General features: G+C 40.2%; 2 long non-coding RNA genes across 3 annotated transcripts; one reads left to right on the top strand and one right to left on the bottom strand.

The window, feature by feature from the left end:
- Positions 1 to 24,142, bottom strand: LOC142109554 (uncharacterized). 2 transcript variants are annotated; one of them, XR_012680416.1, is made up of 4 exons: positions 23,799 to 24,142; positions 11,877 to 11,913; positions 10,873 to 10,951; positions 1 to 1,346 (listed from the first exon to the last, which is right to left on the bottom strand). It is a non-coding gene; the product is annotated as an uncharacterized LOC142109554 (long non-coding RNA). The 2 variants fall into 2 exon arrangements; XR_012680415.1 differs by lacking the exon at positions 1 to 1,346 and adding an exon at positions 5,299 to 5,436.
- On the top strand, positions 24,066 to 24,688 carry LOC142109570 (uncharacterized). The gene is made up of 2 exons (XR_012680417.1): positions 24,066 to 24,293; positions 24,403 to 24,688. It is a non-coding gene; the product is annotated as an uncharacterized LOC142109570 (long non-coding RNA).
- Positions 24,689 to 26,480: the final 1,792 nt, after the last annotated feature.

Here is a 26,480-nt window from a genome sequence, read left to right as displayed (position 1 = left end):
TCCAAACAAAAATATTTATTTTGTTGTCTCGCAGACAATTTAGATTTTCAAGTACTTGTCCAAAACTAGTCACAGCACATAGTTCGGTCTACAAAGTATTACAAAAAAAATGTTTTAATCTTTTGTGTTTTAGATAAGTCTCATTCTTCATGTCTAATGTGATTAAGCTTTGGGAGTAGCGTAAGCATATTATTATAGTAATAAAGTCACTGATCATGTTTTGCTTTCTAGGGTCATATAAGCTGTGTGTTTTAATGGAGTATTTGGCAAATATCTCAATAAGCGGAATATTTAACTACTAGAGATGGCATTAATGCCAACTTGTGATCTTAACTGAATCGCATTAGGTTCTGTTTGGCCATAGGTATGTCTTGTTTCAGTAAAACTGCTATTTAATTTCCCCTGTCAGTCTTAGGCTAGTGGCATCTGGACTCACAAAGAGCCTAATTCAGGGTTTCCCAAACCCAGTCCTCAGGGCTCCCCAACAGTGCAGGTTTTCTGGATCACATGTGACATAATTAGGACCACCTGTGGATCTGTTACAATGTGTCAGTCAGTAATGAATACACCTGTGCTCCAGCAAGGAGATATGGAAAACCTGCCCTGTTGGGGAGCCCTGAGGACTGGGTTTGGGAAACCCTGGCCTATTTCATGTCCGAAGACAACAAAAGAGCACGGAACTTGTGCATAGTTCCGATCGTATTCAGATCAAAGCGTGTCTCAAGTGGTTCCATTTGAATTTAGGTGTAAGTACGCTTTGTCTACACAGTACTTGCTGTACATAGATGCACAGACTGTAATACATGCACAAGCCTGTGTACAATAAAAGGTCACATAAGAACAAATAAAACATATTTTGATCATAAAATTAAAAAAAATCAGTATAATCATTTACATAAATATTACATTTCAAGTACATTTGTTTTACATTTATTACATAAATAAAAATGCTTTCAATTCATACTGTACTTATTTGCAAACAGTTGTTTTGTGCTGTGCGACACCGGCCCCGCAGTGTGTGCAAATGATACGGCTGAAATCAAACGTACTTACGAGAAACCCATGACTCGAATCGGCTGCATCTGCTTTGACGTGCCCTAACTGCACATGTCGTACATTAGTCCAACCATTTAATCTGCCGATCCACCTCTCAAGTTGCAGGCAGTCACAACTGTCCTTTACGTTCACACAATTGCGTTCATTTGCGTAATGTCCATTTGGCGCCATGCGTAGAGCTATTTTCCCACAAAATAGGTTTTGTATGAATAGTTGTAGACGAGATATTCAATTTTGCCCCAGGAATGGTGGTCTAACTCTGATCTCCATGTTCTTCTGGGGAATTGAATCTGTTATGAAGGAAAAGTAATGCTGGTAAATTTGGAGAGAGCAGGATTTCAAATCTGAAGATTGCAAAAGAATTTATAATGAATAGTTGATAAAATCGCTTCCTGTTTTCACATAATCAGCCATGATTACCGATGATAAAGGGATGAAAGTTAAACTATGCCGTTCCCTGATGCCTTAATAGAGACCAGGTTGAAATAATAATGTTTTTCAAACTTGTAGTTATGTAATAATTAACTATTTTGAACAGTACCTTATGAATTGCTGGGATTTGCATTGCACTATTTAGTTATTCATTTCACAATTTAAATTCTAGTGTTCAAGGTCTGACAATGGTTCTTTACACAACTAACAATAACACATTTACTGAGGAAAGAGGACACTAGAGTATTTGCATGTTGCCAACTTTCTTCCTTATCTTTGCATATAACAATTTTCAGTGTCTCCCACTGAACAGCCATCACCATATTTTGCAGCATTCTGCACCCATAGTCAGTGTCGGACTGGGGCATGAAGGGCCCACCGGGGGACTGCAACACTAGGGGCCCACCAGAGGGGGTGTGGTCAGCCATCATAGAGGCGGGACCTGACACTAGAGGGGGAGTGGTCAGTCCACGAAGGACACAGCGGTCGATTTCCCCGGCGCGGGAAAGGGAAAGGGGATGGAGGAGAGGGGAGCCAAACAACATATACACTTGAAAGACAAAAAATGTATTTTAACAAGTAGGCCAGCCGGCGTACTTGTGTTTATTGTGGGTTAAATAACTTCGTTCAATAAATCAGCAAAAACTGACCCATACAAGTAAAGATAGATGCGATTCAGAAGTATATGGTTGCAGTCTTAGAAACATAAATCTTTAGATAACAGTAGATAACTCCTGTTGCTTAAGCCATCTATATTACATGCAAACAAGCATGAAGAGATAGGAGTCAACACAGTCGTTTGTCCATAGGAAACAGCTTATTAGACTTTGATAGATGGTTATGGTATAGAAATAAAGCCTGGAATTCAATTTAAAGTCTCTGCTCATGTGACTCAATATGAACAGAAAATATATCAAGGGGCAAGCGGTTAAGCACAGAAATATAACAGTCCCGTCCCAAAACTTGAACTACTTAGAACAGAATAGAGAGATCAATGTCATGTTTCTGAGGCTGATAAATATACAGTCCATAAACAATTGCCGTGTGTTATAAATCCATGAACCAGACCGATCATAAGTGAAAAGAAGCCGGTACTTGGTAATCTGGACTCTGAGGCAATACGGTAATGATAAAAGATGAGGGCAGTGCACATACTCTTCCAGAGGATGCATCCTCCAGGTGTCCGGGTCCTTAGTTTGTCCTCCTAGTCACACATGACTCTCGTGTTAGCCCTCAGCCAGCCAACAGTTAAGTTCCCAGTGAACCCTGTCAAAAGTAAGCGTAAAAACATCCGCATCCTTGCAGCAGAAGCAGCTCTGTTCCTGAAGATAATAATGCAGCTGCTATATATCTTTGTTAAAAAAAAAAAAAAAAAGCCCCATTAAATCAGAAGTCAAGCCCTGCCTCCATCCCCTGTACCATTATTTGGATGCAAAGGAGGCTGTCAAGAGAGGTTAATGAGAAGATAGGATGCAGGATAGTACTCACTTCACTCATACTGCAGCAGTTTTATAGAATACAGCAGCATATTACCTACAGCCACAGCACACCCCCTGAAGTCAGGCAGACCAGGGAGAGGGGGATGTTGGGGAAAAAACATGCAGCATTGTAACGAAATTAAATGACCAGTTGTGCTAATCATCAGGTGCTTTGGAGCCACCTCTGTTACAGTATCCCCCATGCAAGACATTTCCTGCCTCTCAGAAGACGAGTCCACCGGAAGTGTGGAATCACGAAAGCCCGCTTATAGCGCATGCGCACTTGCGGTTGAGCAGCGGGGACGCCGGGCCTCCAGGTAAGCTCCGCCCACGTTACTGCCTCTCAGAAGACGAGTCCACCGGAAGTGTGGAATCACGAAAGCCGGCTTATAGCGCATGCGCACTTGCGGTTGAGCAGCTGGGACGCCGGGCCTCCAGGTAAGCTCCGCCCACGTTCAAAAGGGGGTGTGGCCGTAAGGTAGCTGGGCCTACCGGTAATTTCACCGGTAGTCCGCTGGGCCAGTCCGACGCTGCCCATAGTAACACAGGAGGAGCATGGGACCCTTTGATTGTGCACACGCAGGGCCTGGCTGGGCTGGGGGGCAACCACCCCCCGATCTGGTCCCATAGTGGGCTACCTTGGGCTGGGTCACTGGGCTACCTGCATCTCCTAATAGGCTGTTGAGCTGAGTCTTGACCCCTGGGCTAATATTTGCCAGTCAGCCCCTGTGCACAAGGATGCTTGGCTATTGGTAACAGTACATTTTGCGTTAAAAGCTGTGCAAGTGAATCTTTTCGCGAAGAAGCCTAAACAATGCAAGTGCATTGCTATGATTTTATATATATTGAGATGGTTTATCCACTAGTTAACAATCAACAGCAAACAATAATTTCTTCATGGAGAAAAATTGTGCACGTCATAACATTCTGGCCAGCATTTCCATATCAGATTTTATATATAATAAGGTGACAAGGGACTCCAAGAAGATATCACAGCCATGATGGGGTCACTTGAACCATGAATAGACGATGGGTCACCTCTGGAGAGCAACTGAAAGCCTCAGAAACATTTATGGTGAATTGGAAATATAATGTTAAAAGTAATTTCTAGCCTCCAGACAAATAAAAATATATGAGATATGATTCAGACGGGAATCATGAGCTATGTCTGAGTACAGAATATATATAATCAAGAGTGAAATTCAAATATTTAATTGTTTAGCGTTTTCTTCAAGACCAAGCTGAGGCAACCTCTTCCATACAGCTGGAGATCCACAAGTTGCCTATCTCTGTTCTAGACTGTCATCAGCAACGACCACTGCTCTAGACTGTCATCAGCAATGACATCTGTTCTAGACTGTCATCAGCAACGACCACTGCTCTAGACTGTCATCAGCAATGACATCTGTTCTAGACTGTCATCAGCAACGACCACTGCTCTAGACTGTCATCAGCAACGATGACTGCTCTAGACTGTCATGAGCAAAGACCACTGCTCTAGACTGTCATCAGCAACGATGACTGCTCTAGACTGTCATCAGCAACGACCACTGCTCTAGACTGTCATCAGCAACGACCACTGCTCTAGACTGTCATCAGCAACGACCACTGCTCTAGACTGTCATCAGCAACGATGACTGCTCTAGACTGTCATGAGCAAAGACCACTGCTCTAGATTGTCATCAGCAACGATGACTGCTCTAGACTGTCATCAGCAACGACCACTGCTCTAGACTGTCATCAGCAACGACCACTGCTCTAGACTGTCATCAGCAACGACCACTGCTCTAGACTGTCATCAGCAACGATGACTGCTCTAGACTGTCATGAGCAAAGACCACTGCTCTAGACGGTCATCAGCAACGATGACTGCTCTAGACTGTCATCAGCAACGACCACTGCTCTAGACTGTCATCAGCAACGACCACTGCTCTAGACTGTCATCAGCAACGACCACTGCTCTAGACTGTCATCAGCAACGACCACTGCTCTAGACTGTCATGAACAATCATAACATTTGTTATTTTTGTAACCTTTTGGAAAAAAGAAAGTTTTCAATTCCCCCATTACTTTTATCACACATTACAGCAGCATATCTTTAACAGGATATTTTTTCCTGTACATATGGTGCCCTTTTGGCACATGCAAAACTCATCAGATGTACGTCAAGCTTACGTCCATATATGACCTCCCTAGACTTTTAAGTGCCAAAAATATTTACATGAACGATTTACATCATCACAGATAGGGCTGTATTAGTATACAGATGATAATAATAATAAGCAGCACAGAATCATATATAATATTTTATTCTATAGATGTGGCAGGTAATTCATAAATTATTTTTAAGTCCATAAAAGAGAAACGATGGCGGGAAGGCAGCAAACACTAGCTGGCATTGGTTATAAAAACATGTTTATCCCTTTGATGTTATTTCTGCCTGTTTCTGCAGTCTGTAGATTGTCAATGGCTAAAAACAAAAAAAGACATTCAATAAATATCATGTGCATCCCAATATAAACCCTATGCAGTAATAAACATAAAAAAATATATGAGAACAGTAACCAGTTTCACAGTCTTGTTGGAAAACGTATGTTAATGGGCAAGCCATATGGGAAGATATTACAGATATTGACCCAGTTTTTCCATAAGCTGCACATGCCTGCCTTCCACACCATGTCTGGACAGGCATATTTTGGTTAATTAAGACCAATTTGGCAAGCCATTAAAAAATGAGGGCCATGAACATAAATAGGACATTTAGGGTATATTTTTAAAATAAATAAAAATAAAACATATATATATATATATATATATATATATATTTATACCTCTCTCTCTCTCTATATATATATATATAAATATGTATATATACACACTATATGGACAAAAGTATCCGTGCGCTTGACCATTACACCAACAGGGACTGTAATGTCATTATATCATCATCATCATCAACATTAACATTTATTTAAATAGCGCCAGCAAATTTCATAGCGCTTTACAATTGGGAACAAACATTAATAAGACAATACTGTGTGTGTGTGTGTGTGTGTGTGTGTGGCAATGTTGGTCAGAGGGTTGTTGTCTTGCATTAGCTGTGTAGAGGATGGTAATAGGGTAATTTAGGAGATTAAGATGGTGGTTGAGGAATATCTTAATCTTTTCTGAAGAGGTGGGTTTTCAGTGAACGCTTGAAGGTTTGAAGACTAGAGGAAAGTCTTACCGTGTGAGGGAGGGAATTCCACAAATTGGGTGCAGCCCGAAAAAAGTCCTGTAACCGAGAATGGGAGGATGTGATGAGTGGAAGAGAGATGTAGATCTTGTGCAGAACGGAGGTGTCGAGCTGGGAAATATTTTGAGACAAGTGAGGAAATGTATGTCGGTGCAAATTTGTTGACGGCCTTATATGTTAGTAGAAGAATTTTATAGTGGATTCGTTGAAATACAGGCAGCTAATGTATAGACTGACAGAGTGGCTCAGCAGAGGAATAACGGTTCACAAGGAAAATCAATCTACCCGCTGCGTGCAAAATAGATTGTAGGGGTTCAAGTCTGACTTTCGGAAGACCAGTAAGAAGGGAATTGCAATAGTCGATGCAGGAGATGATGAGTGCATGAATTAATGTTTTAGCAGTGTCTTGTGTCAGATATGTGCATATTCTGGAAATGTTCTTTAGGTGTATGTAACATGATTTAGAAATAGAGTTGATGTGGGGAATAAACGACAGTTGCGAGTCAAGGATTATACCTAGGCATCGAGCTTGCGAGGTGGGATTTATGGTCATGTTATCAACAGAAATAGAAATGTCAGGCAGGGAGCTTCTGTTTTTGGGTGGCAATATTATTATTCAGTTTTTGAAACATTGAGTTTGAGTTGGCGAGAAGACATCCAAGATGAAATGGCAGAAAGACAGTCAGTAATGGCAGAAAACACAGATGGTGAAAGATCAGGAGAGGATAGATAAATTTGTGTATCATCCGCATAGAGATGATACTGAAATCCAAAGGAGCTTATTAGTTTTCCAAGAGAAGTGGTGTAGATAGAGAATAGCAGAGGACCTAGGACTGAGACTTGTGGTACTCCAATTGATAAAGGAAGCGGAGCAGAGGTGGATCCAGAGAAATTAACACTGAAAGAGCAATTAGATAGGTAGGATGAGAACCAGGATAGGACAGTGCCTTCAAGACCTAGGGATTGTAGCGTTTGTATGAGGAGAGAGTGGTCAACAGTGTCAAATGCAGCAGAGAGATCCTGGAGAATTAGAAGATAGTAATGGTTATTACTTTTTGCTGTGATCAAATCAACCTTGGTCAGCGCAGTCTCTGTGGAGTGTTGAGAGCGAAAGCCTGACTGAAGAGGATCCAATAGGTTGTTTGCTCTAAGAAAGTGTGTGAGGCAAGTGTAGGCAATTCTCTTGAGAAGCTTGGAGGGACATGGGAGCTGGGAGATGGGGCGGTAATTTTCGAGAGAGTTAGGGTCAGAATTTTGTTTTTTTAAAATGGGAGTAATCACTGCATGCTTGAATAGTGATGGAAAAATACCAGTAGAAAGAGATAGATTACAGATTTGAGTTATAGGTGAAATGAGCACAGGAGACAGGGATCTACCAATTTGCGAGGGAATAGGATCAAGAGAACAGGAGGTAGAGTAGAAAGATGGGAAGAGAGTAGAAACTTCCTCTTCATTTGTGGGATCAAATGAAGAGAGAGTGTTAGAGGGTGCTGCAAAGGAATTGAGCCGATTGCTTGTCAAGGGAGATGATATCATTTCAAGTCCGATCTTATCAATTTTGTCCTTGAAATAGGAAGCAAGATCCTGTGCACTGATGTTAGTTGGAGGATTTGGAGCAGGAGGATTCAGAAGAGAGTTAAATTAACTCTTTAACACATTAAAATGTGTTAAAGAGGCGTTTGGGGTTAGAAGCCTGAGCATAAATGAGAGATTGGTAGTATGCTTGTTTAGCAGTGTCCAGATCATTTCTATAGGAGTGGTAGATATCAGTATATGTGATGAAATCATTAGAGGTACAAGATTTACGCCAGTGATGTTCTGCTTTAAGAGAAAGTTTTTGTAGTGTTTGTGTTACTGTAGTGTGCCACGGTTGGCAACGAAGTCTACGCGAAGTATGTAGTGTTGCTGGAGCCACTTGATCCAGGGCAGTTGCTAGGGTTGGGTGAAAATGGGGTACTGCCCGATCAGGGGAGGAGAATGTAGAAATTGGGGAGAGAAGGTGTTGAAAAGGTAGAAAGGTAGAAAACTTTTGAAAATCAATAGAGTTGAAATTCCTGCGGTTGTGAGGAGGCTTGGAAGAGTTTGACACTAAGGAGGGTAAAGAACTGAGGGTGAGCGAGTAGCTAATAAGGTGATGATCCGAGAGGGGGAAAGGAGTGTGAAGGAAATGAGAAACTGAGCATAGTCTAGAGAAAACAAGATCAAGACAGTGGCCATCCTGATGAGTGGCGGATTCAATCCACTGGTAGAGGTCAAGTGAGAATGTTATAGAGAGTAGTTTGGAAGCAGCATTGGAACGTGGATTAGAAATAGGGATGTTGAAATCACCCATGATGATGGTGGAGATGTCAGAGGATAAGAAGTGAGGGAGCCACGCAGAGAAGTGTTCAAGAAATTGTTGGTGTGGTCCAGGGGAGCGATAGATGACAGCAACACACATAGAGAATGGGTTTAAAATCCTAACAGCATGTACTTCAAAAGATGTGAACGCGAGTGATGGTTCATTTGGTAGAACTGTGAACGTGCACTGTGGGGAGAGAAGTAGTCCAACCCCCCCCACCTTGTCTGCCTCCCGGTCTGGGGGTGTGGGTGAAATGGAGACCACCATGTGAAAGGGCTGCCGGTGAGGTAATGTCTGATTGTGTGAGCCATGTTTCTGTTATTGCTAGAAGCATGAGGTTGTTTTATTCAAATACATATACTTTAATATGGAGTGAGACCCCCCTTCTGCAGTGATAACAGCTTCCACTCTTCTTGGAAGACTTTTCACAAGATGTTGGAGTGTTTCTGTGGGAATTAGTGCCCATTCATTCTGCAGAGCATTTATGAGGTCAGGGACTGATGTTGGATGAGAAGGCCTGGCTCGCAATCTTCGTTCCAGTTCATCCCATAAGTGTTCAATGGGGTTGAGGGTCAGGGCTCTGTGCGGGCCAGTCAAGTTCTCCCAAACCAAACTCATCAAAGCATGTCTTTGTAGTTCTTGCTTTATGCACTGGGGCATAGTCATGTTGGAATAGAAAACTGTTGCCACAAAGTTGGAAGCATAGCATTGTCCAAAATGAATTGCTATGATATAGCATTAAGATTGCCGTTCACTGGAGATAAGGGGCCTAGCCCAAACCCTTGAAAATAACCTCATACCATTATCCCTCCTTCACCAAACTTCACAGTTGGCATAATGCAGTCAAGCAGGTAATGTTCTCCCGGCATCCGCCAAACCCAGACTCGCCCATTTGACTGCCAAACATAGAAGCGTGATTCGTCACTCCACAGAACACGTTTCCACTGCTCAACAGTCCAGTGTCGGTGTGTGCTTTACACCACTCCATCCGACGTTTGGTATTGGTGGTGTGAGGCTTACATGCAGCTGCTCGGTCATGGAAACCCATTCCATTGAGCTCCCGCTGCACAGTTTTTGTGCTTACATTTATGCCAGTGGAAGTTCTGAACTCTTCAGCTATGGAATCAGCAGAGTGTTGGCAACTTTTACGCACCATGCGCCTTAGCAGTCGTTGACCCCGCTCTGTGATTTTACGTGGTCTTCAAGTTTGTGACTAGGATGCTGTTGTTCCTAAATGCTTCCACTTTCTAACAATATCACTTACAGTTGAGCATGGGATATCCAGCAGGGATGACATTTCACGAACAGTCTTATGACAAAGGTGGCGTCCTATCACAGTACCACGCTTGAAGTCACTGAGCTCTTCAGAACGACCCAATTTGTATCACAAATGTTTGCAAATAGAGACTGCATGGCTAGGTGCTTGATTTTATACACCTCTGGCAACAGTCTGATTTAAACACCTCAATTAACAGGTGTGGTCAAATACTTTTGTCCATGTAGTGTATATATAATATGTATATGTATGTACACACACAATGTAGTTTGTAAATCATACTATGCTGGATTCAACTATGGTATACTTGTTTGTTTGTGTTTATTATATTTATTGTAAGTAATGGTAAAAAAGTGACATTTGACAAAAATGTAAGGGTGAGGTGAAGCCCATGACAATATTATTTGTCTCTGTGTACCTTTAAGCACTAGAATCTGCCCTTCCAAATTATGGATGCACCTTTGTACTCCAACTATATCTTTAATTGGCAATTTAGGATGATCAGATAGACAAAAAAATAACGGATTTGCCTTTAGGTTCTGGGTTAATACTGAATACCTCAGCTCTCATTGGCGTGATCCTCCAAGTGCTAAATAAGTAATTTCACCATGGACCACAAGAGAACTTAGAGCAAAAAAAATTAAGGACTTTACAAGAGACTTGGGGGTATATTTACTAAACTGCAGGTTTGAAAGTGTGGAGATGTTGACTATAGCAACCAATCAGATTCTAGTTAGCATTTATTTGGTACAGTCTTCAAAATGACAGCTAGAATCTGATTGGTTGCTATAGGCAACATCTCCACTCTTTCAAACCTGCAGTTTAGTAAATATACCCCTGGTATGTGATCATTTATTTTCTAAAAACAAGATAGAAGGGGAAGACTTTGACCCCAACAAAGTTGGCAGTAGCACAGGTGTGGCCAAATACTTTTGTCCATATAGTGCTTACATATGCACATTATATATATATATATCTCTATATCAAGTTCATAACAAGGAAGTGAGCGCCTCTTATTAAATAGCATCCGGAACATTTACTTATATAAGCGTACCAGAAATAGGAAGAAAATTGCGCACATCAAAAACACGTAGTGTTAAATCGATCGGATCACCCTCTTAGATGTATGGATCCTCTCATGGAATAGGGAAACAGAAAAAAAACCACATATAGGGGTAAATGTATGAATCTCCGGATTCTTCATCTCCGGCATGTTCAGCCTCTTCAGCGCTTAAATTTAAAGCGGCGCTGCCTTGTAAAGGGAAACTTCCCTTTACAATGCAGCGCCGCTTTAAATTTAAGCGCTGAAGAGGCTGAACACGCCGGAGATGAAGAATCCGGAGATTCATACATTTACCCCATAGTGTATCACTTTATAATATGTGGGCCCCACCACCACACTGCACACTCCATGTGTGAATATGCGTACCAAATAGAAATATAATATATATATTTGCAAATAATATATTTGCATATAATATAATATATATACTAAAATTATTATTAACATATTCATTTATGGGCAGGAAAATTCAGCCTGTATTAATCAAAATTGTGTTTTAAAAAATATATAAAATAAAGCCCTCTTCACATGGCTGTCAGTATTATGACTGGTTGGTAAATCCAGCTCTTCTGGACCTTAAAGCTCATCACTATACTGTCAATACATGTGATTGAAGGCAGGTTTTAGTCGAGGATCGTAACATATTTCTGCAAATGCATGCCAGTAACTTAGTTTACTAGTTGTTCACATCTGAAATATTGGCAATCAGTTTCTGCTTCTTCACTGGGTTAGCACATTTGGATGACCAATTTTAAATAAGAAATGAAGCAATAAATAATGGGCAATTTTAGTAATGAAACAACAGAAAGCAACGTGATGATAGAAAAGACCCATTAATTGTAACAGGAGACATTGTCATTTGAGGTTTCCTCCAAGCAGAGGTTTAGGTTCCGATGTATTGTTTCTTTACCAATAAAAAAAAATGTGAAAAATAAAAAAAAGGCAAATACTTCCAAGCTCCTTATCTGTATGTAAACCCATATAAATATACTAACCATCTCCAAAAACACATCCAGGTATGAGGATCACCAGCTGCAAAAAATACAAATCAGTTTATTTCTTGTTTAGGATAGATGTCCCAGTATATATCACTATTTAGCAAAAGTTTAGTAACAAATTTCTCCAGGGCTACTAATATTTGCCATTCATCACTTTATCATTATTGAAGTGATTGAAGCTGCAATCCCATGAAAAAATCAGGTGTTTAATTTTTTTAAACATAAATAACTGTGGCAGACTCTAAGAAGAATCTTCGCACAGTTTTCCCTTACTTTTTCAGGTTGCTATTAATAATAAAATATGATTCTGGACTCCCATGGCAACCACAGTTACATGGCATATGTTGTAATGAACATAGAGGCTTTGAGTGCCCCTCTGAGCTCTTTCCATTCCATTCCATTATTCCCCTCTTTGTCATCACATGACATTCTGAGGAGCTGTGAGCCTGTGTCTGTGTAGCAGACTGACTGTGTCTGGCAGACAGTTTCGCTGGCCAACAAGAGAGCATTTGAAAAGGGGATAATGATTTGTAGCATGATAGATAAGAAAAATGATGCATGCTTAAAAGGTACTTAACTTACTTTCTAAATAAAATAAATAAATCTTCTATGTGGAACTTTACTAATGTTACGTTTAGTTAGATTCAATGGGCTCAACGTATCCTAATTATAACCTAAATACCATTATTCAGTGACTGTTATGTAGAATCCCAGCTGGGATGACAAGCACCCACCATCTGAGTAATTACACTAAAAGTCAGCTTGGAGAGTATTCAAAAGACTATTGAAGGATATAGCTTAAGAAGTTAACTTAAAAGAAATGTACAGTTTTGTAACGTCTGATCAGCCATCAATCAGGAGCAATCTTTGCATTCCTTCCACTTGTTCTGATATAATCCAAACAGATTCTAGCCAAACCCTGAGGCTCTGTCTGGAGGAAAACACAAGTTTGAGATTGAAAGATTGAGATTAATAAAGGTTTGAGACTAATAAAGAATTTAGCTATTATCAATATATAACATTTCTATTATGCTTCCACAGTACCAAAATGGACATAATTATTAAACATGACTTGTTTTAGCATGCATTGCAGGTGGTCAACTGATCTACAGTATAATTACTTGAATATTTCCCTGGGAACTATGCATATGCCACACAATCAGCATTAGTAATATCATTTCTGAAAATAATGTGTGCAGCAAATATAAGGTTCTATGTACTGAATAATTTAAGTTCACATGTTCTATTCAACCTTTATAGAACAATAATACACCAGTGATCCCAATATACATGTACACTACTGGAAATAACATATGTATAATGGGTAAGTTCTTATATCATCGCCTGATATCAGCAAATGTCTATGTACTCACTATAGTGTCCATTAAGAAAAAGGACTAATGCACCATAGAGTAAGTGTTAACAGATATTTGAAATGTGCTGAGGGGTTCCGTGTATGCGATTAGAAGGGTGTTAATGGTAAAGGGGGGAGCTTACCTGTGTGTAGCAAACCGCCTAGGTTTAGTGTGTACAGGGTGTGGGTGAGAGCAAATGTTTAAAGGTAGTTTGTACAAGAAGAATAGATATATCCCTACAAGAACAACTGAAGACCTTCAGCATAACACACCCAGACTTCAAGGACAATTGATATAGGCAATGTTCTAAACATTGGTCACCTGGGAAGTTACTTCCCTCTACACCATAATAAACCACACCCAAGGATGTAACCACAGCCGACACACTGTTTCACAACAGAGACAATACTACCAGAAAAACAGATGAACTTCCTGATTTAAGGTATGCAATTCATTCTTAACCAGAAATATTTCTGGTTCAAACTTAAATTCTTCAAGCAAGTAAAAGGAACACCAATGAGAACAAAATTTGCACCAAGTTATGGCAACCTCTTCATGGCCAAGTGGGAAGAAGACCTTATATGGAACAATAACATCCACCAGAAAGATATAGTACTGTGGCGAATATACATTGTTGATATAATCTTTGTGTGGGGAAGAGACTTCTAGAAACTTGAAAATGTACAATTTCACAAATAAATTGAACTTCCAATTTCCCACACACATCAGCAAGGAACAAGTAAAATTGCTGCAGCTCACAATTTACATTGATGACTGATTCATCCATATGAAAACCTATATCAAATCACTAGACTGCAACAACTACATACCAGCCAACTGCAACCACCACAAACCCTGGCTCCAAAACTGATCCATATTGAACACATGCAAGCACCAGGCATCTGCCCTGAAAAAAAAATCCAAGCACTCTACAAGAGAAGATCTCGGCAGAGAACAATTACTCACTTACAAAGAAACAATGAAGGGAAAAGACAGCAAACATATGAATATCACACTCCCCCAAGTTCATCACCCAATACACTAGCCAACACAGACCACTCTCAACCATCCTCAACAAACAAAGGCATTTTCTTCTGACAGATAAGAAACTGAAAGACATCCTCACTGCCAAACCATGTATCATCTACAAGAAAGCAACATCCTGACTTAGAACTTCATACTGACACAGCAAGAGTCGAAAGAAACATGAATGAAGGCTTCTTCCATTGCAACAGATGCCTAGCCTGCAGAACCACAAAATGTAACAACACAAAATCTATAAGAGAAATCGCAAACAACAACCAACAGACCAACAAAATGATAGGAAAATCTATCTATCTACCTGCTGTAATGCTCCTTGTGCCTGCAGTACATAGGAAGAACAATAAGAGACCTAAAAACAAGAATACAAGAATACATCAGGCACATAAAGAAAGAAGTCCGAAACCACAATGTCCCACAACACTACAGAACACATTACAGCCACAACCCATCACAAGTAACCTTCATAGGCATTGAACTAGTCGAATAACTCTGCAGAGGAAGTGACTTCACTGCACAAATGTCAAGGGAAGAAACAAAGTGGAACCACAAACTGACCACCCTCAACCCAAGAGGCCTCAGCATCGACTTTGAACTAGGCCTAAACCTCTAGACCTGCCTTGATTTTTGGCCCCATTTCTGAATCCCCATCTCCCTTTCACCGTCCGTACACACTATTTCCATCCCCTCCTCCATTACCATTCCCTGCTTCTCCACCTAATCAACCCTATCCTCTACTCCTCGAGTCCCATACCACCTTCATCCTCCGCAACCTTTCTACATTTGCACCATACATTTTTAACCATCTCTATTCCACTCTTCTTTAGTACCATTTCTTTCACTTCAATCATTTAACTTCCACTCCTTTATATATTTTATCCATTACTTCATTTTTTATTCTTCTCTCATCTAAACATTACTGTCCATATCCTCCATTGCCTACTCACTTCTCCAAACACTGCTCTCATCAACATAGAAACCAGGAACTCAGTTACTCCTATTACATGCTGTGCCCTCCTCTCCAAGCATTGAGCCTCTCTCTTTTCCATCCACCTCCTCTGCCCCCTCAATTATTCACATGTGCATCTACATGGTAATCCCTGAAGAAGTGTGCGACACAGATGAAACGAGTTGGTTATCTACAATGCAGAACCTTCACAGCACCCCAAGTACCTATCAGACCCCAAGGCTCCCCGCCAGGCACCATTTCTAACAGCAAGCAGAACTGGAGAGTATGTTCCACTGCACCTGATCTGCATTCCACGGTGACCATCTTGGATTGAATATCACATAACAGCAGGCAGTGTACAATGCATACCTCTTCACCAAACACACTGCTCTTCTTAGAGCAATCTGAGCTACATACAGTGCTCCCTTACAGGACTTTGAGCATAAACATTCCTGAGCTTAAAAAGTTTGGAACTATATTAATTGCAATAGCTACCCTTGACCACCAGGGTGGTATACTGAGCTATACTATCAGAGCTATACACTCCCCTACCCTCCCTTACTGCCCTCACCTCTCATCTTCCATACTGATCCCTGCTTTCCTTCCTTTATACCTCCAGAGCTATACCAAGCCCACTTCCAAGGATTACCCTTCTGTCCTTTCCTCATCCGCCCCCTTTTTTCTTTTTCTCTCACCAAAAGGTTAACAATCACAGATTTGAAGACTGGACGAACCACAAGAAAACCAGGTACACACTACAAGAGTTGATACATCCTTACAAGGACAACTGATACCCCCATCTACATTTTCTACAGAAGACCTTCAGGATAACAGACCCAGACTTCAAGGAGAATCGGTACAGCCAACGTTTTAAACATTTACTCTCGTCCACACCCTATACACACCAACCCCAGGAGGTTTGCTACACAGGTAAGCTCCTCCCCCTATTAACATCCTTCTTTTCTTTGTATACAGATCCACGAACACAGAACCCTTCAGTACAACTGAGTAATAGGACACAGATCCTACTACCTTTACTGTTGACAGCACTATCCTGACAGCACCACAGCAATAAGCCCAGGTAGTCCTAAACCCTCTTCCATTTGAAATGACATTCGAGATGCCAGATATGTATAAAAACACCCTGTCTTCAGTCTCGTGCCATAATATCGTCATGGATTTTTTGGGTGAATTGTATCTTAGTCGGGGTACATTATCTCAATACAAAGACCGGTTTAAAGAGCGAGTTAGATGCTGTTGCTTTTAATCAGTGTGTCTTGGTATCATCATTTCAGTTTGTTTGTTTTTTAAATCTGTTTATTTTCGACAATAACAGGAACATAAGGGGAAAAACAATTGGCATTAGATATTGGACTTCTAAATAAAAATGACATTATTGCATATAATTTATATAGCTAGAAAATAGAGTCTATACATGTGCTACTAGATACATTCGTAGAGTAGGGAGCATGTTTCAAAATAACTTACTGCAATAGTGAAATACAGTAAACTGGTGTCTGAGAGGTAATGTCTGGATCTGAATCTAATCCCGGGAATCCAGGCTGGGAAAAGAACAATGTTGTTGGATTTTTCTGTATAAATGTAGGAAAGGGGAAGGGACCAGGGAAGGGAAAGGGGGTGGTAAGGGAAGACAAAATGTCCATCTAGGGCAGGGTTATCTGCACCGCTACCGTCCCAGTGGGTAAAAGAGACAATACTTTGGGAGAAAGAAGAAAAGAGAAAAATACTTAAATGTCAAGAAGTGAGGAAGTGGCTAATCTAGTACCAGGTAATGGAGTGTGATAAAATGTGTACCATGATCTTATGTCTTGTGAAAGTTTAAAACCTTAGGCTTGTGATGTACTCCATCGACACTATATACCACACCCGAGAGATCACTGCCTGGAGGCATGGAGGGGCTGAGGATTTCCAATCTGCAGCAATTTGTAAGCAGGTAGCTGCACAGACGTGTTGTACAAGTTTGTCCCTATGCTTATTAATGGTTTTCACTGGAGAGCAAAGCAGCATGACCAGGGGGTCAGGAGTTACGTCACTGTCCATGATCTGAGTAAGTAGCGCAGTCACCTGTCACCACAAAGTTGAGATGTGAGGGCATTGCCACCAGATATGGTAAAAAGTCCCAGTTTCAGTTTTAATAAGGAAACCTTGTAAAGCAAATTAAATAATTCACAGATTACTGAAAACTATTGCTAAAATTTGAAATCGCCTCGTATTTCAGAGGTCTGTAAGAATAATTCACTCTGCCTACAGCTGTGTCTTTTTGTATGGTCACAGAATTCCGTGGGGACTTCTTATATCCATATATTTTCAGGTAGAGGCTACGTGATCCCAAATATAAAATTAAAACACTGCCTACTGAGAAAGTGGGCTTATTTAATTTAAAATGCATACTACTTTATTTTTCCTAATATACATTTTCAAATAAATAAGACAAATATTTAGCTATTTAAACCATTTTGTACTTAAAGGGGTTATGCCAGCCTATGGCAAAGCCAATCACTGCATTTGACAATGATCAATAAGGGTACACTTGGCAGAAGTGAGGTGTTCTGGAACCTGATTGGACGTCAACTGCGGCCTGGAATGCTCCTGTCCTGTTATGTGTATTCCAGCTGATCATTATGATTTTATGTTGGGAGGTGGTACAATTACTTAATGGAAAACTAAACTTTAAAGTCTGTCCAAACATAAAATAAACAATTTAAGTACTATTTACACTCTTATTTTATTATGGATAATGCATATATCTGTATTGATGTATTATTTTTCAATTAAAACACAATAGGTCAAGAGTAAGCAGAGAAAGAGTACTTGTAAGGAAGATATGAACAGCACTCACCTGAGCCTGCGTGACGTGTGTATGACAAAGGGTTAACCAAAAACAACCACCTGGTCTGTCTAAAATGATTAAATTCTTCTCTATCTATGCCACACACTAGCTTTGCCGTACCAACTATGCCACCACCAAAGTTTTTTTTATGTAGAGCTGACACTCTTATTCAGGAAGCCTTCGGTTCTCCCTTAGAACTAATCTAGCACAATTTACTTTAATCAGAGTTAACAACTAAACCACAATGTTCTCCCCGGTTTCAAGTATGTAGCGTTTTGTCGCATGACTTCGTAAGAACAAAGAGACTTGAACTTATTAAGTATAATTCAAGAAAATACATCCACGATGCTTAAGATAAAACAGTTAATAAAATGACATACAAATATAATGCAATTGTTTCTTATAAAATAAAAATGATAAAACACAGAATTGATAACTCACGTATAATCAAATTTCTGGTGCTGGGAAGAGAGATAAAAATGGGGCAGAAAATGGGACACTCTTCAATATCAGATTGACTCCCAAAAGTGAACAATTTCTTAGAGGTATACTACAGTTTTAAAGACTGCGGGAGGGCCCACAGCTCCCCTGTGTGTGATGTCAGAACTGAAAGGTCTATGTAAATGCAAATTAGGGTTTTATGACTGCTGTTGACAAAACTTTTTCTAGTCCGGATTTATTTATTCTGTCCTAACTTTTCACCAGTATGGCGTACAAACATGATTTTACATCCACACAACATGTTACAAGTTCCCCTTCATCTGCATACCAGATGAAGGGGAACTTACCTGTTAAGTGTGATATTAGAGAACAGGATATGATATTTTCCTAAGATCCTATTCAGCTTGAATTTGCCATTCACATATAACCATGTCTCTGCAGTCGGCCTGTCTGAGGCTTCCCAGAGGTGTGTTAGATTTCACTGTCCTGAAAGAGATATTTTCAAAGACTACATTAGCAACCTGCCATGAATGATACAAGGTGCTATAGTTGATCTAGGCTCTTATCTACCAGCACCCTCTGGGTAGTTTAACATAAACAAACACATTGATTTAAACAGCTCCTCTGAACCACGTCACGTTATTTCTAGGAATTAATTCACAAACAGATATTTGCAGATTTATATGCCTAAAAATTAGCTTGCACATGACAGAAGAGATAAAATACGATAAGAGTTGTAGCTTAACACTGATGTATAGTGAATACATACATATAGACACACCAATGTAGCATGTTTTGTTAAAGCAAACCTGTCACCAGCTGTGATATATACAAGAAGCTGACTTGTCAGATTAGAGAATCCGTCCCTAGGCTAGCTTTCTCTGCATGTCTTAACTCTACTCCTACCCAGGGAACAGCATAGGGTGCTGAATAAAATTCCAAGAGAACCCTGTTTTTTATATGCTCACTACCTAGTAATTCCCGGGTCGGACCCGGGTCGCCTGCACTATGAATGGTGCAACCCGGGTTTTTCAACCCGGGTTGCACAGAAAACATGCTCATTGGCTGTCTGCCTGTCTCTGGAGGATGATGTCATCATTGGAAGCCCTTGGAACATTGTAGAAGCTTTCTAGGAGAGATGGTGGATGGTGGTCTCAAGCTAAAGCTGAAGCAGAAGCGTTTTTGTACTGAGAAAATTGCTTTTATTAGTTTGCAAAAACAGTGTTTATACAGCAATAATGACACACTGGATGGAGGAAGAGGTGCGTGAGCTGCTGAATGTCAGAGGGGAGGAAGAAATTAGAAGGCAAGTGACTGGGACTGGGAAGGATGCCACAGTGTATTACAACATCGCCAAAATACTCACTCAACGTGGCATAAAGAGGACACAGCAACAAGTCCTGAACAAATTGAAGTCCCTGAAGAAGCAGTACACTAAAGTCCATGACCACAACAGGCGCAAAAGTGGCGCTGAAAGAATGGACTGGCCCCTTTATGACCAGTGCAATATGGTCTTTGGACATTCTCCTCTGACAGATCCAATTGCACTGTCATCTTCTAGCAATGTGGATGCGGCTATACCAACACCACCAGAGAGCACACAGACAAGCGAGACTGCAACCATAATAATAGAAGATTCTATTGAAGACACCCCAGAACTGGAGTGCTCTGCCACAACAGATGACACCAACATGTCTTGGGAGGAATTGAACGATTCACAGCCATTCCCTGCTGCGCAAGTCGTTACAGAGACTTCGCAAGAAACGCAGCCAGAACCAGTGCCGGTGTCAAAGTCTACACCAGGTCCCAGTTTACACTCCAACAGTAAGTATCTTTAATAATCTCACATAATAACCAACCATATCTACATACATATATATCTACATAATTGAAAAAAAAAAAAATGAACTGTATAACCAAAAGTCCCAAAAACAGAGAACTATATCAACCGAAATGCAAGCCAAATACCAATAAATATATCTACATAACAAAAAAAAAATGTTTGAACATATCTGTCAAAAAAATAGAAGTATATCAACATAAATGCAAACCAAACACCAATGTTTCTACATAACTTTAAAAAGAGAACTATATCAACAAAAAGCCCAAAAGACAAATATAATACACTCCAAAGTATTAAAACATTAACACGCATATGTTGCAGTGCAAAACTACTGAGCAAGAGGGAGGAGGCCTCAAGCACATATCAGCTTACAACACTGCTTTTTTGTTCTGCCACATTATATATTCTAATGTATGTTTTACTGTGTTTTTTCTACGTACAGTTTACAACGTTCCAAAAAAACGCAAAAGGCTCAACAAAATGGACCAAGCAACTAAAACAATGACAACTGTCATGATGGATCAACTGCGGGAGATGGACAGCACCATGAGGGAACACGAGAATACACAACTGCAGCGTTTCATGAACAATGAGCGGGAACTGCAGGACTCTTTCTTCATGCAAATCATGAACATGCAGGAACGCGTGTTACGCGAAAATCGTGAGTGTATTATGGGATTCATGGACAGACTCCTCTCACGGGTGCAGGTCCTTACTATTATGACGGACATTATCCTATGTACCAGCGAGGGCAACCCATGTTAGGCAACAAAAACCCTCCAAACCCGGTACACAATATACAACATGCTCAACCTATGGGTAACCCCAACATAGAATACCCACCAGGTTATCCACTCCAAACCACACCACCACCAGAAATGCCACAATATAGGCAATTGTAATAATCATGTTTTATGGTCAAATGTTTCACTGTTAATTGTTATCATGTATGTTACGTGTGATCTGGAATCACACCGTTAGCTTCTCATATATATATATATATATATATATATATATATATATATATATATATATATATATATATATATATAACCTGAAAAGCAAATTTGCACTTACTGTTTGGGCACATTTGTGTCTTGGGTTTACTACTTATGTATATATTTTATTTTTTTTCTACATGCAAGTAAGCACTTTTATATTGTGTCATTTTATATTTTGTTGTGAAGAGACATATGAGGAAATATGTACAAAACAAAATACAATATGTGAAATATATTTTTTAATTTTACATTTGTGTGGTACATTCAAACAAGTGAGGACAAATTGGCAGTGAGGGTGGTCCTAATAAGTTCAGCAGAGGTATTGGTGCGCTCTCCTTCAAAAGTACTGGAGTCCACCGACAGCACTGGCATTTCAGATTCCTGCACATTCCACTCAGGTAGAAATTGGTCTTTTTGAATTTCACAAATGTTATGTAAAATACAGCAAGCAGCAACCACGTGGGGCACAAGCTTGGTGTCAATGACAATGCGTTTCAATAGACAGCGCCAACGTCCTTTCAAACGCCCAAAAGCATTTTCCACCATCATCCAAGCAGAGCTGAGGGTATGTGTAAAACGGATCTGTTCCTGAGACAGGTGATGTTGCTGAGTGAACCCCTTCATCAGCCAGCGCCTCAAAGGGTAAGCAGCATCCCCAATGATGTGTACCGGTATCTCCACACCATCAACAAACGTAGATTTCTGTAAATAAAAACATGCAGTTTCACGTCACCATGTTTAAAATATTGGTCAAATAACGCAGTACACTTGGTACTATATGGTGAAAATGCATTTTGCAAGTGTTACATCTGTATATAAAAAGGGGCAGTAAATACATACAATATTGATAGCAAACAATAGTATATAAGCTTCAATTACAAATACATCATACAACATTACACCGATATTTACCTCTCTAGGGAACAGCCAGCCATCTTGTCTTTCCTCAGTAATTTGGTAAAGGTCCGAATTTGCTAGAACTCTGGCGTCATGGGAACGGCCAGGCCACCCAATGAAAACATCTGTGAAACTAACATAAAAAAAAACCATATATAAATATGTTTTACAATACGCATTACACATGGCACAGTCACATACAAAAAAACCATAAAAAATGCTTACCAATAGTTGTGGTCAACCACAGCCTGCAGAATGATGGAATGCCAGCCTTTGCGGTTGTAGTAATCTGCATGGTTGTCTGTGGGGGCAATGATGGGGATGTGTGTCTCGTCTATGGCTCCAGCACACTGTGGAAACCCACGCTTCAGGAATCCTGCAATTGTATCATCCAGGCGCTGACCTTGCGGTAAAGAGATGAAGCAATGATACAGGGCTTCCAGCAATGCCGTGGTGACTTCATGCACTAGAGTGCACACCGTGGATATCCCCACTCCAAACAAGCAGGAGATTGTCCGGTATTCTCCAGGGGTAGCATACCACCACAACACAATAGAAAGGCGCCTACATGGTGGAATAGGTTTCCCAAAGTTAGTGGCCTTCCTGGAAAGTGCTGGGGTAATAAGGTCCAGCACATAGTAAAATGTCCCACGTGACATTCTGAAGTGTTGCATCCACTGCTGTTCCTCAAACGCTTCCACAGTAGACCAGAAAGCTTCTCCGTGGCTACGCTCTCTGGCACGCATGGTTCGATTACTGGCAGCACTGAATCTCAAAATTGAGGCAATGCTGGCCCTGAGAAACGCTCTCCTCCTGCGCATATACAGACACCGAGTTTTCTTCTGTTGTGCCATAAACTTCGCCTTCCTCCTCCTGAACTGGGACTGTGCAAGAGTGCCCAGTGTCAGCAGCTGCAGCAAACTCTCATTTGCTGCATAAAACATCAAAAAAATACTAGTAAACATGAACTCTGGGCTACACAAAAGTGAGTCGTCGGCCATGATGAAAAGTAATGTGGTAAACAATCACCACCCACTTTAGCATCATCTTTATGCGTCAACAAACCAGTCACCTTTCAATGACTTCACCGTTTTTCAGCCAATGAAAACTGCTCTGGTGATGACTCCCACAAATTGCCAGGGCACAGACTTGTACAGTATGAATGGGGTCCACCCGGGAAATTCCCGGGTCCGAGGTGCAGTATGAATGGTGTTTCTGAGCTGGGACGCTCCGAGACCCTGCAAAAACCCGGCTTCAAAAACCCGGGATATTGAAGGGGCGGCAGTATGAAAGTGGTATAAGTCACATGGAAATTTTTCCCAGTACTGCTTGTAACTGCTTGAGATCTACCGCACCAGTTTCAACAATGCAAGTCAGTATCCTGGGTGTGTGCATTCCATTGTCCCAAGGTGTCATGTTCTGTTATAATGTTCCTCACATTCAGGTACCACACGCTGATGCAATTGGAGTAAAGGGTCGTTATACTGTACAAATTATAAATATTATAGTAAATCAAGTGCATAGTTCAGTCGGTGCAGTACCTTAAGTTGCAAGAATGGAAAAGACTGCGTATAGTGGATATGTGAATGTCCAGCCATGATTCTACGCCATGATCCTGAATAACCAGGAAAGCCACACCGGACCTGCTGCCTGTATAATGTAATACATGCGGCGGGTCTGCCCATTGCCGCTTTAAAGCTATCATTTTCACTCTGACCATTAGAAGTGACGTAATTTTTTCATGAAGAGATATTTTTACGTGTGCCGCTCATTAAGCGTGCCGGAAATAACGTCAGTCTGTTTGATGGTAATTATACATATTGTGGATGTCGCTGTTATAGTCTTCGCTATTTTAACGTCGGTGTTAGGTGCGTCGGTTTTTAAATAGCCGAGAAAACTAACCACACCCCTTAATTGGCACCAAAAGGATTATCTCTATAACGGACATTTCAATCACAACCAATAGGAAACCATGGAAGAATATGAAGATATTTGGGGCTCCCGTTGCCATTTCAGCTAAGCTTTCAAGGAGTAAGGTACTGACAAAATAGCAGGAAAAAACAGGAGGCATGCAAAGTACACAAATATGTTTATTTTATAACATTATTATATGAAGCTTTTTTTCATTTATGTCCACAACTGCAGGTTGAGTCGGTCAGTCTCCTTTAAGGGAGTCACTGTCCTTACAATGCCGTGAAATCAAGAATTTGGCCTCATTCACCCTTTAAGGCTCAACTAGTTAAATATATACTATGTAGACAGATTGAATCTTCAAAAGGAATATGGAAATTATAAAGCTAATTATGGAGAAGGGAGACGAGTCCAATTATATATCATATAATGTAATAAAAACCCAGCTCCCTGTCTCAAGTCCTTCAATTCCCCAAATTCCGTGAAGACTTTGTGCAAATAAAAAGGGTGAATCACGAAATTTGAGGGGTATTAATTTTTACATGACATTTCTCCCAGGCTAGATGGACACTGGGGATTGTGTGTGAAGGAAAATCATCAAGACCTCTAGGATTCTAGGAAATTCAATGAATGCAAGCTCACCTGAACATATAGGCATTAATACCTGGATCCCAAAAACAATTGCCTGATAGAACCTCTTTAAATTACAAGCTCCCAACCACCCTGTGCCCGCACATACGCAGGTTTTGAGGGCTGCATACCTAAAACTTAAATAAAGATCTCTTTTTAGAAAGAGCGGAAAAAAGAAGAAAGGACAATTGATTGGTAAAGTCTGGAATACACATAGATATCAAGGAAGAATGTCAATTTTACTTATTCCCATTCAAACAAGTGAATTCAGAGTATTCTAAAATTTCTAGTCTGTTTGGAATTTGGAAAGGAGGGATTTACAGTTCGGGTCCAACAGGGGGTTGAGATTATGCAGTAAATAACGCAGTCCATATGCCAAAAGGAAAATAGTTTTATGTAACAGCAGTCATGGGATCAGAATGAGTTACGTCGCTGGGTTTGGAAGGCTATATTAAAGTAATAGTGGGCTACAACACAAGAAGCCTAAAAGTTCTCCACTGCATATCATACAGTAAATAGAATAGCCAACATTACTCCTCAGAAGAGAAAGAAGATTTAATCCAAACTCTTGGAATTATGTACAGAAACTTGCAATTGTTCCTGAGTTGCCCTTGAGGGCAATAATACATATATTTTAATAGCAGAGTTACAGCCAGACATGTAAAGCCATTAATACAACTTGAAGGCAGCTCAACATTAGAAAATAAGTCAATGGTTTCTGCAGATATGTCAGAACTGAACTCTTGTAACTCTGCCCAGGGAATATGTACTTCAAAATCCTTCTTGGTTTGCAAAGAACAGTTGTAAACCTTCAAATCAAAGTCGTCTACTTTTAATTCCGACATAGGGTCTTAGCCAAATAGTGCTACTGCCAACATTGTTGGGGTCAAAGTCTTCACCTTCTATTTTGTTTTTATAAACTAAATGATCACATACCAGGGGGTATATTTACTAAACTGCCCGTTTGAAAGAGTGGAGATGTTGCCTATAGACACCAATCAGATTCTAGCAGTCATTTTGTAGATTGTACTAAATAAATGCTAACTAGAATCTGATTGGTTGCTATAGGCAACATCTCCACTCTTTAAAATCCGCAGTTTAGTAAATATACCCCCAAGTCTCTTGTACAGCCATTATTTTTTTTGCTCTAAGTTCTCTTGTGGTCCATGGTAAAATTACTTATTTAGCACTTGGAGGATCATGTCAATGAGAGCTGAGGTATTAACCCAGAACCTAAAGATAAATCCATTGTGTTTTTGTCTATCTGATCATTTAAAATTGCCAATTAAAGATATAGTTGGAGTACAGAGGTGCAGCCATAATTTAAAAGGGCAGATTCTAGTGTTAAAAGGTACACAGGTCACTTTTTTACCATTACTTACAATAAACACAAACAAACAAGTATACCGTAGATGAATCCAGCATAGTATGGTCTACAAACTACATTGTGTGTGTACATACATATACATATTATATATACACTATATGGACAAAAGTATTTCGCCACACCTGTTAATTATTGAAATTAGGTATTTCAATCAGAACCGTTGCCGGAGGTGTATAAAATCAAGCACCTAGCCATGCAGTCTCCATTTGCAAACATTTGTGATACAAAATTGGTCATTCTAAAGAGCTCAGTGACTTCAAGCGTGGTACTGTGATAGGACGTCACCTTTGCAATA

The sequence above is a fragment of the Mixophyes fleayi genome, chromosome 1 (genome assembly GCF_038048845.1).
Source record: "Mixophyes fleayi isolate aMixFle1 chromosome 1, aMixFle1.hap1, whole genome shotgun sequence".
NCBI lineage: Eukaryota > Metazoa > Chordata > Amphibia > Anura > Limnodynastidae > Mixophyes > Mixophyes fleayi.
The sequence above is the reverse complement of the archived record's forward strand: the minus strand, read 5'-3'. Positions and strand labels throughout refer to the sequence as shown.